At 35.1% G+C, this 15,194-nt stretch overlaps 1 long non-coding RNA gene across 1 annotated transcript in view; it reads left to right on the top strand.

Moving 5' to 3' along the window:
• The window catches only part of LOC310898617, a 56,362-nt gene extending 46,066 nt beyond the window's left edge, over positions 1-10,296 (top strand). Inside the window, exon 3 of the long non-coding RNA XR_014583496.1 lies at positions 2,377-10,296. This is a non-coding gene — a long non-coding RNA (uncharacterized lncRNA). The remainder of the gene's footprint in view (positions 1-2,376) is intronic.
• The last annotated feature ends 4,898 nt before the right edge of the window (positions 10,297-15,194 follow it).

Raw genomic sequence — 15,194 nt, 5'->3', positions numbered from 1 at the left:
TTAGAATGAAGAAAAACAAACAAACAAACAAAAAAACCTTCCAGTTTAATGATTGTGTTACAAGGGAAAAGGATAGCAATACTGACATTAAGCCAGTTCTATTAGGTTTTGTTTATAAATCTTGGACCCCTCACCATCTTCTGTAGGTACATACAATTCTGCTGATTTTTTTCATGTCTTCATTCTTCCCTGCTACGCCCTCATCTGTTCATTTGAAATATCATCCTAAATTGGATCGAGTAAGAATGCAGTTTTTACAACTAAAGCCTTCAATGGGATTAGAATACTTTAACTTTCACAGCAGTGTGCAGGAATATTCCACTCTCTCCAGCTCCAGTGTATTCATAGCTTAGCTTTGACAGCATTCATAATAACATATTTAAAGTATTACTTATGTCACTCAGGAGACCCACAGAATTACAGGGTTTTAATAATAGAGTATTCTATCAGCCACTTTATAGATCATAAGAATACCATATCAATAATATTTTGCTATATTGTAAGATAAGATTGCTTGGAATATTATGTCCGCATAATTGCTATCAGCTATGGCTAGCAAGACAACGTATGCATATATATGGTATACATACTTATATATGAACATATGAAAACACATTTCACAGTTCCTCAGAAGAATCATGATAATCATCTCTGGACTCTAGATACCAATTTTGTTTCCTTTTTCACTGTGAAGTCTGAATAATCTCTGCCTAAAGTCATTGAACACCAGTATGAGACAAAGCCTCACTCAAATTATTTCATTATACTGCATAATTAGACAGCATTATCCTAATTTTGGTTATGGATATTGGTAGACCAAAATACAAATGTGAATAGTCTTAGTACACCTAGCCGCTTTTCCTTGGGTGAGTCTCCTAAGTTTATTTTCAATAAACAGTCTCCTAAGTTTATTTTCATTAGCACAGTGCAGTTAGAAAGTATCCAAGAAATGCCTGTCTATAATTTAACATGTTACAAGGAAGGAACGACTAAAAACTCAGCTGAGTGAAATGCTGACTTGTTACCAATATGACCTGTAAGTTTCATTCAATGCAAGGAATGACTTAGAGAAAAAATCAATCCAATTGCTTTATTGTTTAAAGTTACCAAGGTACAAATAATTTAACTGAGTTTGGGCTTTATCTTGATTTGTAAATACATAGCTGAGGAAAGATCTATCTCATTAGGTGATCCAAGAAAGTTGTATTGGTTTGAGTTTTAGCTGAACAATTCACTGCTTGACCACAAATCTGTGCTTCATTAAGATCAAGTTGTAGAGCATGTGGTTTCTTCCAGTAATGGTGTATCATTTGCCAGCAACAGAGGAGATGTTGTGTAAAAAGCAGAAGAAAAGAGACCGAATCTGAATCCTTGAGGAACGTTGTTTTGTTCTGTACTAAACTAGAAGTAATCCAGTGTAACAAGCCAATCTGCTTCCTTTTCATGGATACTTTAGCAATGAATTATAGATGTTCTTTTGCTCATCATTTTAGGATTTCTAGGCAACTGAAGGGTATGATCTACCTTGTCATATGCCATAGTCAGGCAAAATAGCAATATTGTAGTATATCCCATGGGGGGTGCTACTAGAGAGAAAATGAGAAATTAATATGTAGCTGTAATATATGCCAAGGTATCATTTGCAGCAGTTAATAGACAGAAGATTAAAATATAGAGAGCTGGAAAGATACCAGCTTTCACGGGTCCTGTTAATAATTCTTGCTTCATGTCACAACATTATCACTCTGCAAGAATTCCAGGATATGGCTGTACTAAGAACTTGTTCTCTCTCCCTAAAGATACGGATTACACAAAAAGACTTTTTCCAGCTCAGCTTGATGAACATATTTCCACCCTATCTCTTTTTCTCTAACTTGCCATAACTTGTACTTGCCTCATAAATATTGAAGGAGCACTGTTAAGACTGGTAAGCCTAAAATTAAATATACCAACTTCATCTGGTTTGCAAGTGTGACACACTGCCCTCTCCGCTGTCTATGTTGTTGCTGTGAGCAAAAAAAGCACTGAAAATTGCAAGCAACATTTTCTTGAAACCCAGTGTTGTGTCAGCATAGGTGTCAATGTGATCTACATATCTGAGGAACTTCAAAGCAATAGTGAGTAGGTTGTCTGTTAACCTTAAATCTGTCATTTCCATGAGCCTCCTTTACGCTCCCATCCTTGTCTGTTCTTTTCTTGTATCCCAGGTAGGATATTCTTTCTATTCTTTCCCAGTTTCCCTAGAGGCAGCATCATGAACACTGAGACATGGGAGGAGAAAGTCTTCTTTCTTGTACCCAGAAACACAGGAGCCTTCAGAAGGCAAGAAAATCATTGCAGTGAAAGTCATGAATAAACTCTTCATTTCTGTTACAGGGCACACTAAATTTCCCAGAGTGAAGAAAACCTTTACAGTCTGACTGCTGCATAGGATCGGTCACAGCAGAGAATATGAAGTGCAAATACTCCACTGAGGAAAATCAAGGGTGGAAGAAAACATCGACGGAAGAAAACTCCTCTTGCTAAGTGTAACCTGAGATTTCCCAGGGGCATGCATTGCAGCCAAATTTTGTTGCATTTTCTTTAAGGTGGTAACACCACCAAAGGTGTCCTCTGGCATCAGGGTAAAAACTATACTAAAAACTACAGAGTGCCTGTGCTGTGTCCCAAAAAGATGCTGAAGTGTCTCCATGGAACTGTTGCAGTAACAAGATAATGTAAGAAACATTTTCACTAAACCTTACTCTTGAGTATTTTGTTTTTCTGTTTCATTAAAGAAACACACCTTAGAGAACATTGCAAAAATTCAGAAAGCCTTTTAAAAGTAGTTCTGGTAAGTTTCACCTTAGTTATTCTTAATTCAATATGGTATAGAAGGATGTGCCTATGAAGTCTTCACTATGGGTGAAAACTGGACTTCCTTTGGAATGAATCCATGTTGTCAGTCTCCCCAGAGATCTTCACATTATGTGTGTATATATATGCATGTATATATCACATATATATGTGTATATTCTTATACGTGTGTGTGTATATACAGAACAATGAAAAAAAGTAGTTGTGTTAATTTTTATATGTCCAGACAGTCCTTGCTGAGAACTGTGTGCAACAGAATCAGGCGAACTGGAGAAGTGCATAAACAAAGCAGTCTCAACTCAGACAAAAACATAAAAGTAGCTTGCTGCCTGTCAGTCACAAAGCACACAAAAAAAGAGCTTGCATGAGAGAAATCTAGCTAGGGAGTGTTCTCAAGTAGTGAAACTGAGAAGCATAAAGTAGTTTTATGAGACATTTTATGCACTGAATCAAAAAGACATGAATTTAAGCACTTTATGGGGATCATCCATTCCGGAAAGCAATATGTACTTGTTAACTTGGAAATTTCATATTTGATGATCCTTTTTTGTAAATTAGAGGATATCTTTAAACTTATTCAGCTCATTGGCAAACCAATATTTCTATGTGAAGCATAAAGCAGTTTTTCCTGTAGACTTTTCTTCAGGATAGCTGCAAACCCTAACTAGAGATTTTCTTACTAGTTGAAGAATGTCTGAGGAACCTAGTTCTGTGTGGATTCTCTATTGTCTAATAGCATATGGGCTGTGGTGCTGTTTTTACATCAGTTTGGAAATTTTGGTTGGAGATTTAGAGAATATGACTAAAATAGACATCTAAAAATTTCTGCGGTATCATTGTTGTATCTGATACAGAGATGGCTTTTCTGTTATGATATCTGGAGGCCAGGCAGTAAACTCCAGGACAGCACTAATGTTCCTACAGCTCATGTTCAGGCAAGTAAATCATGCCTAAAGAGTCTCCCTTCTCCATCTAACCTAGTTTTTATGAAACTTGGGGCAACAATCTATATAAAATGGTTATTTTTGTCAAACTTTGTTTAAATCTGTCAGTAGTTCCAAACACACAGACATGATGGTGTCCCAAGACTCGTTTTCTTAGGAAATCATGCTCAACGCTCCAACCCACAAATGTTAGGTTAGGAACAAGCCTGAGGAAATAGGTTCCACTCTGCATCTAGGAGTTCCCAGTCAACTGCAGATGCCCTTCTAACATTGGATTAGCCTCAGCAAACTGCAGATGTTCATTGAGAACTACAGTAACACCCCAAGGACTGGTTGGAGTCCCATGGGGCTTTGTTTGGTTTTCTTTTCCCTCCTCTTTACACAGCAGTTAGCAGCTCACATTCAGTATCTATCCTCACACCTCTCATTACTCAAACAGAACAGTCTGAGCTATCAGTATAAAAAATCAAATTTATACTTTATGGGTATTTGCCCCTTGAAAAGCTTGTGACACATTATGTCTTGATATGTTGCTTATGCCTGGAAAATGGATCTTCCCCTGCTGTGGTGCCCAGGTCAACAGTACACACTGCAAATAATTAAGTTTATATCATCAGCAATGGGTCTTTTTTCTCATAAGGCATCCATGCTTCCTGCTCACTTTCACTTCGTAATTTAAATAACAACTCTTGTCAGGTGCCTTTTCCCCACAGATCCCTGGCAAAACTCTGTTGTTTTGTTAAATCAGCTAAGATATATTATCTGATATTTTATTTTGAAGATTTAGCATTATTTTTTTTTATGGAACTACTTTTATCCTTCTTTGATGTGTGACTGAGTTGTCACTCTGACCTAAACATCATGACTGGGATTGATATGCATTGGTACCATCAGAGCATAAATCCAGAAAGAGGTGATTTTGTCTGCACACTACCAATTAACTGACTAGCAAGATCTGCTAAAATAAAATAAAATAAAATAAAATAAATAAAATAAAATAAAATAAAATAAAATAAAATAATAAAATAAAATAAAATAAAATAAAATAAATAAAATAAATAAAATAAAATAAAATAAAATAAAATAAAATAAAATAAAATAAAATAAAATAAAATAAAATAAAATAAAATAAAATAAAATAAAAAAATAAAGCAGCCTTTAGTCATGATTCCAGTACTCTTCCTACGGTTTGGAAGGCAAAATTAAATAACAAAAAAGCTGACTATTTCTGAAGCAAAGAGCTGCAGACTGTTTTATGGGAATCTTTAACCATAAACCACCTACTGAGCCCTGTAATTTACTTACGCTGCTTACTGGGAAGATGATGTCCCAGGGACTTTAACCTGGCATCCCAAGGGTTCCAAGGCCTCTTAATTATTTCCAGAATATTGACAAAAATATATGGGGAAGCAAAGTGAACAGGAAGGACAGAATGCTCAAACAAACCAGTTGCTTTACCAGAAGCAGAAAGTCTGACTTGGTTTTTTTTTTTTTTTTAATGAATGGTGTGCAGAATGTGAATACAACTAAGTCCTCAGACTTTCTGCATTTTTTGTTCTTCAGTTTACTTGGATGAAAAAGCAGGGGGAAAGGGAAAGAAAAATATGACAACCTTATTGTCACACATGAGAGATTTATTTTTTCGGCCTGTGGCTTTTTGTCACTGTAACAAATAAATAAGACAAGGCCTCTCATTTCTTCACTTGCTTGTGCTAGTGAGAGCAACCTCTGTTTTTCATGCAACATAGTTCATTTCTTCCATTTCTTCTTGCCTTATGTTTTACTGGTAACAAATCCCTTTTATACTCCTTGCAGTCTAAAGTTCCTATATTTTAAAACTCTCAGTCTTCCTAATATATATGTTTTTGTTTGTTTGTTTGTTTTTAAGAAATCATAGCTCATTTCCTCCGAAAACTTTGAGAAGTCATCAATGTTCATTCTGGTTTTCATAGTCTGTGTCTTCTGACCACTTCATAAGGAAGAAATCTTGGTACCCAACTCTACAAAGAACAATTTGGATACTATATGTAAATATATATAAATATCATGCAATGTTTAAAAACACTATAATGACAATGGAACTGTAGAGAGAGACCCCCAAATCAATTGAACTGCCCTCTGTAGAGGCCTACCTCTTTCAAGGAGCCTTGGATAACTGGAAGCAAATCCAGCTGCTTCAGTTAAATGCTCAAGAGTTAAATGAGATGAAACCTGCTCCTGTCCTAAGTCTACTTTTGGAACATGGGTATTTTTCAAGGATTCTTTCAATATAGCTATATAATAAAGTCTTTCTCCCTTGCTCTTCATTGGAACTATATTTTATCAATAACAATTTGGCAAACAAGTTAGGGTATCTGATTAACAGGGCATAAAGACATCCTGAGACTTCACAGAACAACTTATGAACCTGATGTTTTGCTCATTTGCTATTAGACATATCCTGGATTGTTATTTCTCAGTAATAAATTATATTAGCAACTTTCTCCTATTATTTGTCAGACAATGACTTACTTCCCCCTCCCCCCCTCTTTTTTTTTTTTTTTTAATGTACACAAAGTTTTAAAACAAGAAGGTAATTTTTTCTGGAACTCTACAAATTGAAGCCATATTGTGCTATGTCTCAGTTGATGTCTAGAATAATAGAATATTGGTTTCAAATCTTCTGTCACTAGCAATCCAATTTTTTTGCAACTGACTGTGGTACTTTGGTCAGTAATATGGAAAAAAAAACACTTTCTGGTAAGATTTCTCATGCACAGAAACTAAGCTACAAGCTTATTCCGTATTCTAGACAAGACCTTATGAATCACCTTTTTTCCTACTTCCTCTGTTTCTCTCTGGCTCTTCAAAGTGGTCTGTTTCTCTCACAGCTCCAGAGCCTGGGGATTCACATTCTTTCCAGTAATTCTATTTTGTTATGTATTAACTTTTATTACTTCTATTGCCTTTGCATGAAAGTTCAGTGATACACGATTATTTTAAGAACATAATAGTATCACTTCATTCAGACCTTTTTAGTTCCATTTTCACAAGGGTCACTAGCAACTGTAAATTTACTATTTACAATCTAACTATACATATGCTATGTTTTGATAAACCCTTTTTGAGTTTCAAAAAGAAGAGATATCCATTAGTTGCCCTACTGGTAATTCTAAAGTTAAATTTCAGATACAGTTGACATGATCTTGCAAGACAATTTTAGTTCCCCAAAATGTGGCATGGCAAAGGAATAAATTCACTGAGTATCAGCAGCATTCCAGACCAGGGATTGTTGTTTGTGAGGGGAGGGGTTGTTTTAATTATTACCAGTACCCCAAATTGTATGCAATGGCAAACTGAAAACTCAAAGGAAAATTTCGAAGGAGACATACATTTCCCATTTAAATACAGAACTTCAGTGAGTCACACTGGACCTAAACACTGCCTGGAAACCTACTCAAAAACACAGGGTTTGTTCCAAGCTATAACTAAATCCCAAGTCTGTATATGATGCTGTTGTTGAACCTTAAAACTGAACCAAAAAGTAGAAGAAAAAAAGATGTTTAGGTTTTGGTTGAGAGCAACAGCTTACTGAAATTGTTCACAGTAGTGAGGATTTACAGGGTGCCCATTAGCAAAGGAGCTTCAGTCGTACCTTGTCCCCTTCCTCTCCTCGCTCTGTGCTGTTACGTCTGTACCAGGGGAGATTCTGCACTGTTCTGCCCACCCCAGCAAGGACCTGCTTAGTGCAAGGACTTCTGAGGTCTGCCTAGAACAAACTCTAATTATAATGATACTAAGAAAAGGGTAGACTCTATTATTAGAATGTGTATTAAAATGTATCATGATTTTAGAATCTTACTACATCACGATCATGACTTGTCATGACTTTAATTTCAAAACAAAAGGTTACTCCTTGCTCTTCCCCTCCACTTCTTCTTGGACTGTTTTTGACATTCTTCTGGCTCTGTATGAGATTTCAAATCACTCATTTTATGTTGCTTAAGGCTAAGTAGACATTTCTTAAAATCTACTAAATGTAAGTTGGTGTAAAAAAAATCATCAAGCAAGGCGAGAGTTAAACACTGTGTTGGACTCGAAGTGTAAATGATTACGTCACCTGAAGTCTATGTCAAATACAATGTGATTTGCAGAGCTGCATGTGAGAATGTCAACCTTCTTTGTTCCCCAGTGTAGTTTCGTGACAGCGACTTTACGAAGTCTAGCAGCAGTGTCATGAATATTCTCAAGAGTAGGTGGGTGGCACATTCATTGAGAGATGTACAGTGGATTGCATACAAAAATGACAACATTTTTGAATAACTACTAAAACTGTAATAAACCTGCCACCACTTTACATATTTTAAGCTCATTTGTCTCTATTTGAATCTCAACGATGTTTACCCCAAGCTATTGTTTTAGCCAAGGCAGCAGTATTTTCTTAGCCAGAATCTCTGAACTTGTTGAAAGAAATATATTTCAGGCTAATTTTTAACCTAAAATAACCCCCTTGCTGTATAAACAAATGAAATAGCAACAATAAAGCATGATTGATCTCAAATGTATTTTTGTTCAAAGTAGGTGTCCTTTGGGTCAATTATCAACCTTAAGTGTAGCAACACTGGAACTCCGTAAAAAGCAGGTTCCATCTAGAGAAGACATGAATTTTCTGGCCAATCTGACAATCTATATAAAAAGCATTTAGCAAAACTGAAATGATTCAGTTCTGGCTTGCTCTGTAATTTAAAACATTATAGCCAAAAATCACTACAGTAGTGGTTTGGCAGATAAGGAGAAGGAAGGGACTTGTGTTTGAAACACAGACCCAGAACACAGGAAAAGTGGTTTCTATTCTTGGTCCAGGCGCTGACTTCTTCAGTGGCCATGGATAACTTACAGCTCCTGAAAGGTGAGTGCCCAGGGATCCCAGTGACTTAATCTGGGAGGTGGTTGCTCACCATTTCTAAGAAACAATCCCTTGACCTCTCTATAATTTAGTTTTCCTCTTTATGAAATGATGTTTAGAAATGGTCATTTTGGGGCAAGGCAACGCAGTGGCATTGTTTTATCTTTCAATAGTACAATTAGGGCACAGGACTAGAATAAGACAGGCATACAACTTAGGTAAATAAATTATTCAGTTTGTTTTCACTATTTATTATTGGCACTACTGGTACAAAATGTGATGTTGATTATCTCCTAAAAGCTTTGATGTTTTTCAGTTGTTAGGCACAGCAGTGGGTATGTGCCCTTTCAGCAACCTTGAATTTCAGGAATCAAACTCCTCTCCCACCTCCTCAGACCAGGAACTGAAGAATGCTGGTTTATGGTGCATAAGGGTTACAATCACAGTATTATGAACAACTCTCATGTTTCTGTTCTTTGTAATAGCCCTTTCTTAGGCTAATACTTCCTATAGTAATTCATTGATTTTACAAATTTGTTCAGCATTCAGCTCATATGCTTTGCAATTAGCATCCCACATTCACACATGCATACTCATGCTTTCTATCACACACACACATACACACAGAATAGATATATTTCTAGCTATACATACACATAGAAAGATTAGAAAGATCTAATTTCATCTAGTAATGAAAAGTGGAAAACCTTAGGAGTACCTACCCTGGCTTTCTTACCGATTTTGCTATAAATACAGGGTTATTTAATCAATTGGAAATTCATTTACTTTGCCCCACAAACACATTTCTTACACAATAATCTATGACATGAGTACCTAGAAATCCCTCTGTATGATACTCCTTTTTTCAAGAATCTCGCCTGTATTTTTTGGTGCCAACTATGAGATCATTAACATAGAATATGGATGATTTGGGCAGTTTTAAGATTACAAAACTTCCTCATCTCCATCTCCAAAGATTGTCACAGCTGTAATTACCTTTATTAGCTAAGATCTTAAAATATGGAATAATATTTTACACATTGTGAAGCATTTACTGCCTAAAGATAGTCTAAATCACTTCACTGGTTGGTATAAGTCTCCCCAGAGAAAAACATTATTAATATATGTAATTAATTTGGTGAGGCAATATATACAGAGATATGCCACAGTGAACTCATTAATTTCTGTTGAAATAATTATTTACAAATATTCATCTAGTTCCCCAAGACATGTTAATGAGTTGGAAAAAATGTTTACATTGTATGATTGGCTGAAAAATGGCTACTGGCTTCTGCCTTATAAAATAGTACTCCCTTTTTAAGATTTCCAAAGAAATGCTAACTCAATTGCATCTGAGTTAATGCAATTTATTAGCAGATAATTTATTTGCTGAAAACTGCAGGTTTGAGTCAGCTGAAATTAGTAATAAATACAAATAAAAATTATCACATAACTTAGGCTAAAAAATGAACACCTCTCATAAAAATGTCATTCTGCCATTTCATTTTAAAGTAGCATTTTCACTGGTAAGGTTGCCTACAGCTAATTTTCAAAAGGGTTAAAAGCTGAAATAAATTTCGTTTTTTTATGCCTCAAATGTATTTGCATTTGTTTCACCAAGGAAATTTATGCATATTTGTTGACTCAATATTATTTATTTATTTATCTGGTTATTTTATTTATTTATTCCTGTAAGGTACAGATAAATCTTGTATCGTTTCCATGGTTTTGCAGCTTAGGCTATTTTATAAGAGTCCGTTATCTTTGTTTGTTTGTTTGTTTGTTTGTTTGTTTGTTTTTCTTGACTTTTCTTAATGTAAACTGTTCCATCAGTAACATGTAATAGATGAAAAAGGGTTCCTTTGACTAATGCTTTCTTTCAGAAGGTATCAATTTGCTAACTCCATAGAGAATTTCTGCATAGATTGAAAGTCTCAACACTCAGATGTTGAGACCAACATTTGAAAAGCATATTTTAATTGCATCCTTTCACCCTAGTTCTGCAAAAGATTCATTACACATAATTTTTCCTTTCCATTCATTGACTACTGTGATTTGTCAGTGTGAGAGTTTCTTTCTTTTTTGTATTCTTGGCTTCTTGCTTCATGTTGCCACTTTTCTGGCATTGACTCAGGTAATTTTGTTTAGGGAATGTTGACCCAAGATCAAATCATGTTAATGGGCCAGATTCAGTTGCCTCAATGCAGACATCTCATGCCATTTTTACCCCCTAAGGTATCCAGGATATCTGCAAGGAGCTGGCAGATAGGGCATAGGCCCCTCAGGATACCCATGCATTTCTGGAGTGCCTGATGGAGGTCTGAGATACATCCTTAAGGGAAAATCCTAGACGAAGAATGAAACAACATCCCTGACTGTTTACTCTCAACATATATTTTTGACTCCCTCACTGAAAATGCCCAATGCCATAATTTTGTCTGCTGTGCAACATGTAATCAAATTTTTAAGGACCTGTGCTGTTTCTACATATTTTAGCATTATTTAAGGGAATGCAAACCCTATGGAAGTATCCAGATCACATTTACTGCTAATGTCAGTGATGACATAGATACTAATGAGAGTAATATAATAGGGACGACACTAACTTGTGAGGTTCGTTGTGTTCATGCAAAAAAATGGAGCCCTCATGGTCTCTTTGCAGTCAATCTTCTTCCCTAAAATTTTTCAGCATTATGAGGTCATATAATCCTTGTTTGCAGACAGTTCTGTGGGATTGTATTCACTAAAACAGAAAGCCACAGTAACAGAAAGATTTTGTTAGCAAAAATAAAATAAGACACAAGAGAACTGTTTGCAGATAAAGTGTCATTAAGTCACTTATCCATAAAGGTTGTAGGTGACAGCAATAGAAAGTAGAAAACAAGAGATTAGGGTATAATAAAAGTAAGGCACACTATTTTTGTTAAGTTTCAACATATGTACTGTAAGTTTTATGAATTTTAAGCATGAAAGGAATGCTGTGCTTGGCTAATTGGGGCTTCAAATTGGCTATGAGCCAGTCAGGACTATAGGGATTCAAAGGCTAATAACGCTACAAACCCTTCTATGTTCTGCAGTGTTTACTACCCAGTTTTAAAAAATGATCAGAATATTTGGGGACAGCTACGGTGTGTTGAAGTTTCCTCCTGACATTTGAACAAAGATGGCATTTGTGTCTTGGCTTTGTGTCAATCAGTTATTTCAATCCCAAAATTTTTATTCTTTGTACCAGAAATTGCAGAGGCCATCAAAATTCTAAAAACTGATCTGAAGAAGTCAGGGATTCTTAAGTGATAGGCTAACTAAAATAAGCCTAGATTAAAGATGTCAATAACTCTGAAAGTTAATATAGAATTTGCGAGAAAATTTGGGTCTGGGATTTCAATGAAGATGATTTATAAACGAAGGTAGGTTCTTTGAGATGCATTTTGTTATCCAAAGTAATAAGAATTCAGGTGGTACAAGTGCAAAAAAAAAAAAATGTTTTAAGTACATTGATATTTTTTTCATGTAGATATTTCTTATACTTCATTTCAGAGCCTTGTTTTTGTTTTGAACCTGGCTTTCAGTGGAATCAATGACATCTACTTTTCAGAAAGTTGAAAATTCAGAATTAGCTGTCACAAATACAGCTAGAAACAGTAAATAAGATTATGAGCTTAAAGAATTTATAACAATTACAAGCATTTATGTGAGCAACAAAACTAGCAAAAACAGATTTCCTGTGGCTTTATCTCTCATGGCTTGGTTATCCTTTGTCTCACAAAGTCTGAGTGTTCACAATAGTTTTCTCTCACACAGATTTCTTGTGTCTGATAAAGTACTTGAGTTCATGCAACATACGATATTTTCATGAACTTAATCCTACACACACACACACACACCAGAAATCTCATAACTGACAATTCTTTAACAACTTAGTACTGTTACATGTAATCAGACACATTTCTTCTCTAAATGTCTAACCCTAATTTTAATTCATTGTGCTGTTTTGTAATTATGTCAAAGTCTCTTTTGGATTTTCCAAATCAGCTATACAGCTGTACATTGATTAACATTCTTTAAGCAGCTAAAATAATTCCAACTAATTGCAGTACTTTGTTTAGAGTTAGAATCATAGCAAGGGAATTTGAAGGAGAAGAAATAAATGGGGTTTCTAGATTTTCTCAGACATATATTAAAGTAAAAAGCAAAACTGGAAATGTTAAAATGCTGGAAAGAACTCTGCTTGAAGGAACAGCCAAGGCAATCTCCTATGGATCTCAAATGAACAACATTTATCCTGAGACTGGGGGACTTAATCCCAAGGATTAACAACCAGCTCTACCTTTTTCTTGCTATATTTTGTCAAAAATGCTAAGCTGTACTTTTGTAGTGTGTCTGGCTGTTTGGAGTAATATAACATAGGCCACTGTACATTTCAATGGAGCGCAAATAGTAAAGCTAGGAGCAAAGAATATTCCTGAAGGTAGACAACCAAAGAAATATGAATATAATTTTAGATATTAACATAATTAGAGTGTGGTTGTTCTTTGTAAATCCATACCAAGGATATATTTGTATAGCTGCAATGACAATGAGTAAATTAGTATTACCATAGACTCATTGCTAAGGTATTCATTTGGTATTCAGATACGGCAGGGGCAGGGTGAACTATCATTTGGGAATGATACCTCAGCCTGTATACAATGACATTTTCAACCTTTTTGCCTGCTCTCTCCTGCCCTGAACTTCTCATTACACCTCCCATTTAGCTCATTCAGATTGTATTACTGGTAATGCTAATATCTCCATATTTCCTCCAAAGCACATTTTAATGCAATTATTAGAAATTAGCTTCCTATTTCACTTCTCATATCAAAGTACAAAGTACATCATTTTAATATAATTAAAAAATCCATTGGCAGTCAAGGCGTGCCACAGATGGGACGCTAATCAGTTCATATTTTCCTGATGAGAGCTACATTTCTGCTGAATTTTGACCCAAAGAAAGTAAGAAAATGGACAAAATAATTAACCCTCCACTGCTTTGCATGAGGCCAGAAAGAGATATAGTGACATAGCTTGAACAGACGTTAAGAGATGAGACATGCAGGCAGCACAATGACTACACTGTGCATGGCAATGGCACAGAGCAAGATGACAGGATTAATTATATCCTCTCTGCATGAACTCATGAATCTTCTCATTCTGTAAACCTCAAGAAGTGGTAATTTGATATCTAAATATTCAGTGAATTTTGCTGTTTTTCCTGTTTTAGTTTGAAAAGATAAATCACAAATTCTTTAGCTATCACTGAAATGTAACAGTTTTTTCTATTTTTAAAAATGTTCCGTCTTTCAAAATCACTGTTGTTTTCACGTGTGGGAAAATATGCAATCAGGGAACAGGCAGTGAAAAACTGAGTAAACTGATACCAGTAATAAATCAGATGTATACACAGTGAATCTTAAGCATAAGGTATAACAGTAATACATTACCTGATCGGTTACAGAAACAATCATGTAGGATGAAAAGCATAAAGGAAATACTAGAAATACTAGATGGAAAATGTTAGAAGCTGAGCTTTTTTTCTTTCCAATACACTTGTATTGGAACTTGGAATGTCAAAGTTAGAGATGAAATGGCTGAAACAATAGCATCTATCAAAAGTGGCATTCCTGGAGTCTCTGATGGCAGATCGGGAAACTTGAAAGTAGACCAGGCATCAGAAAAGGAAATATCTAGTCAACATCATTAACAATCATGACTTTATCACCGGGTTCAAAATTTTAATCAAGGAAAAAAAAAAAAAAAACTGAGGGAAAAAACAAACCTTTATTACAATATTCACACAGCTGTAAACTTTCCAGTTTGCTCTCTCTAAGAAAAATCCAGGTGAACCACAACTCATGAAGTGCTTCCCAAGATATAATCCACAAATAGAGTTTCCAGGAGAGGGCTCCAAAGCAACACTAGTACTCCAGGGAAACTGCCCGAATATCACTGTCCCACTCTGAGAAACAGTTAATTAGTGATTAATTAAATAGTTCATGCCCTTCTGAACCCTGTCAAAGATTTGAATGTGTTCTACACTAAAATGGAAAGATGAAGCTGTGACCTAACATGAGTTGTTAATATTTTGACTTAGAACCATACAATTAAAATGGAAATTAAAAAAATAAGTTGAGAATGAAAAAGGAAAATTTTTTCTTTGCTTTGAAATACATATAATTATACACAATATTTATGAATAATATAAATATATGAATAATATATAAAAACAAAATTCATAATAAAGAATGTTAAAACAATTATCCCCATGTATCTTCTTGAGCTATAAATTTCTGTTTATACAGAAGCTTTACCATTCTTCTACGGGAGTAACAAATAGCTGTACTGTAGTCCTTGCTCCTCAACAACTGGGAAGAGGGAAAATGGGAATTAAGATATACACATGAGATATTTGAAAAGTTTTTAACTAAGAACCAAAGCACATTAAAGGTTGAGACATGCCTTTAAATTGAATA

This window comes from Anser anser (assembly GCF_964211835.1).
Source record: "Anser anser genome assembly, chromosome: 4".
NCBI lineage: Eukaryota > Metazoa > Chordata > Aves > Anseriformes > Anatidae > Anser > Anser anser.
Note: the sequence above shows the minus strand (reverse complement) of the source record. Positions and strands in the feature narration are given on the sequence as shown.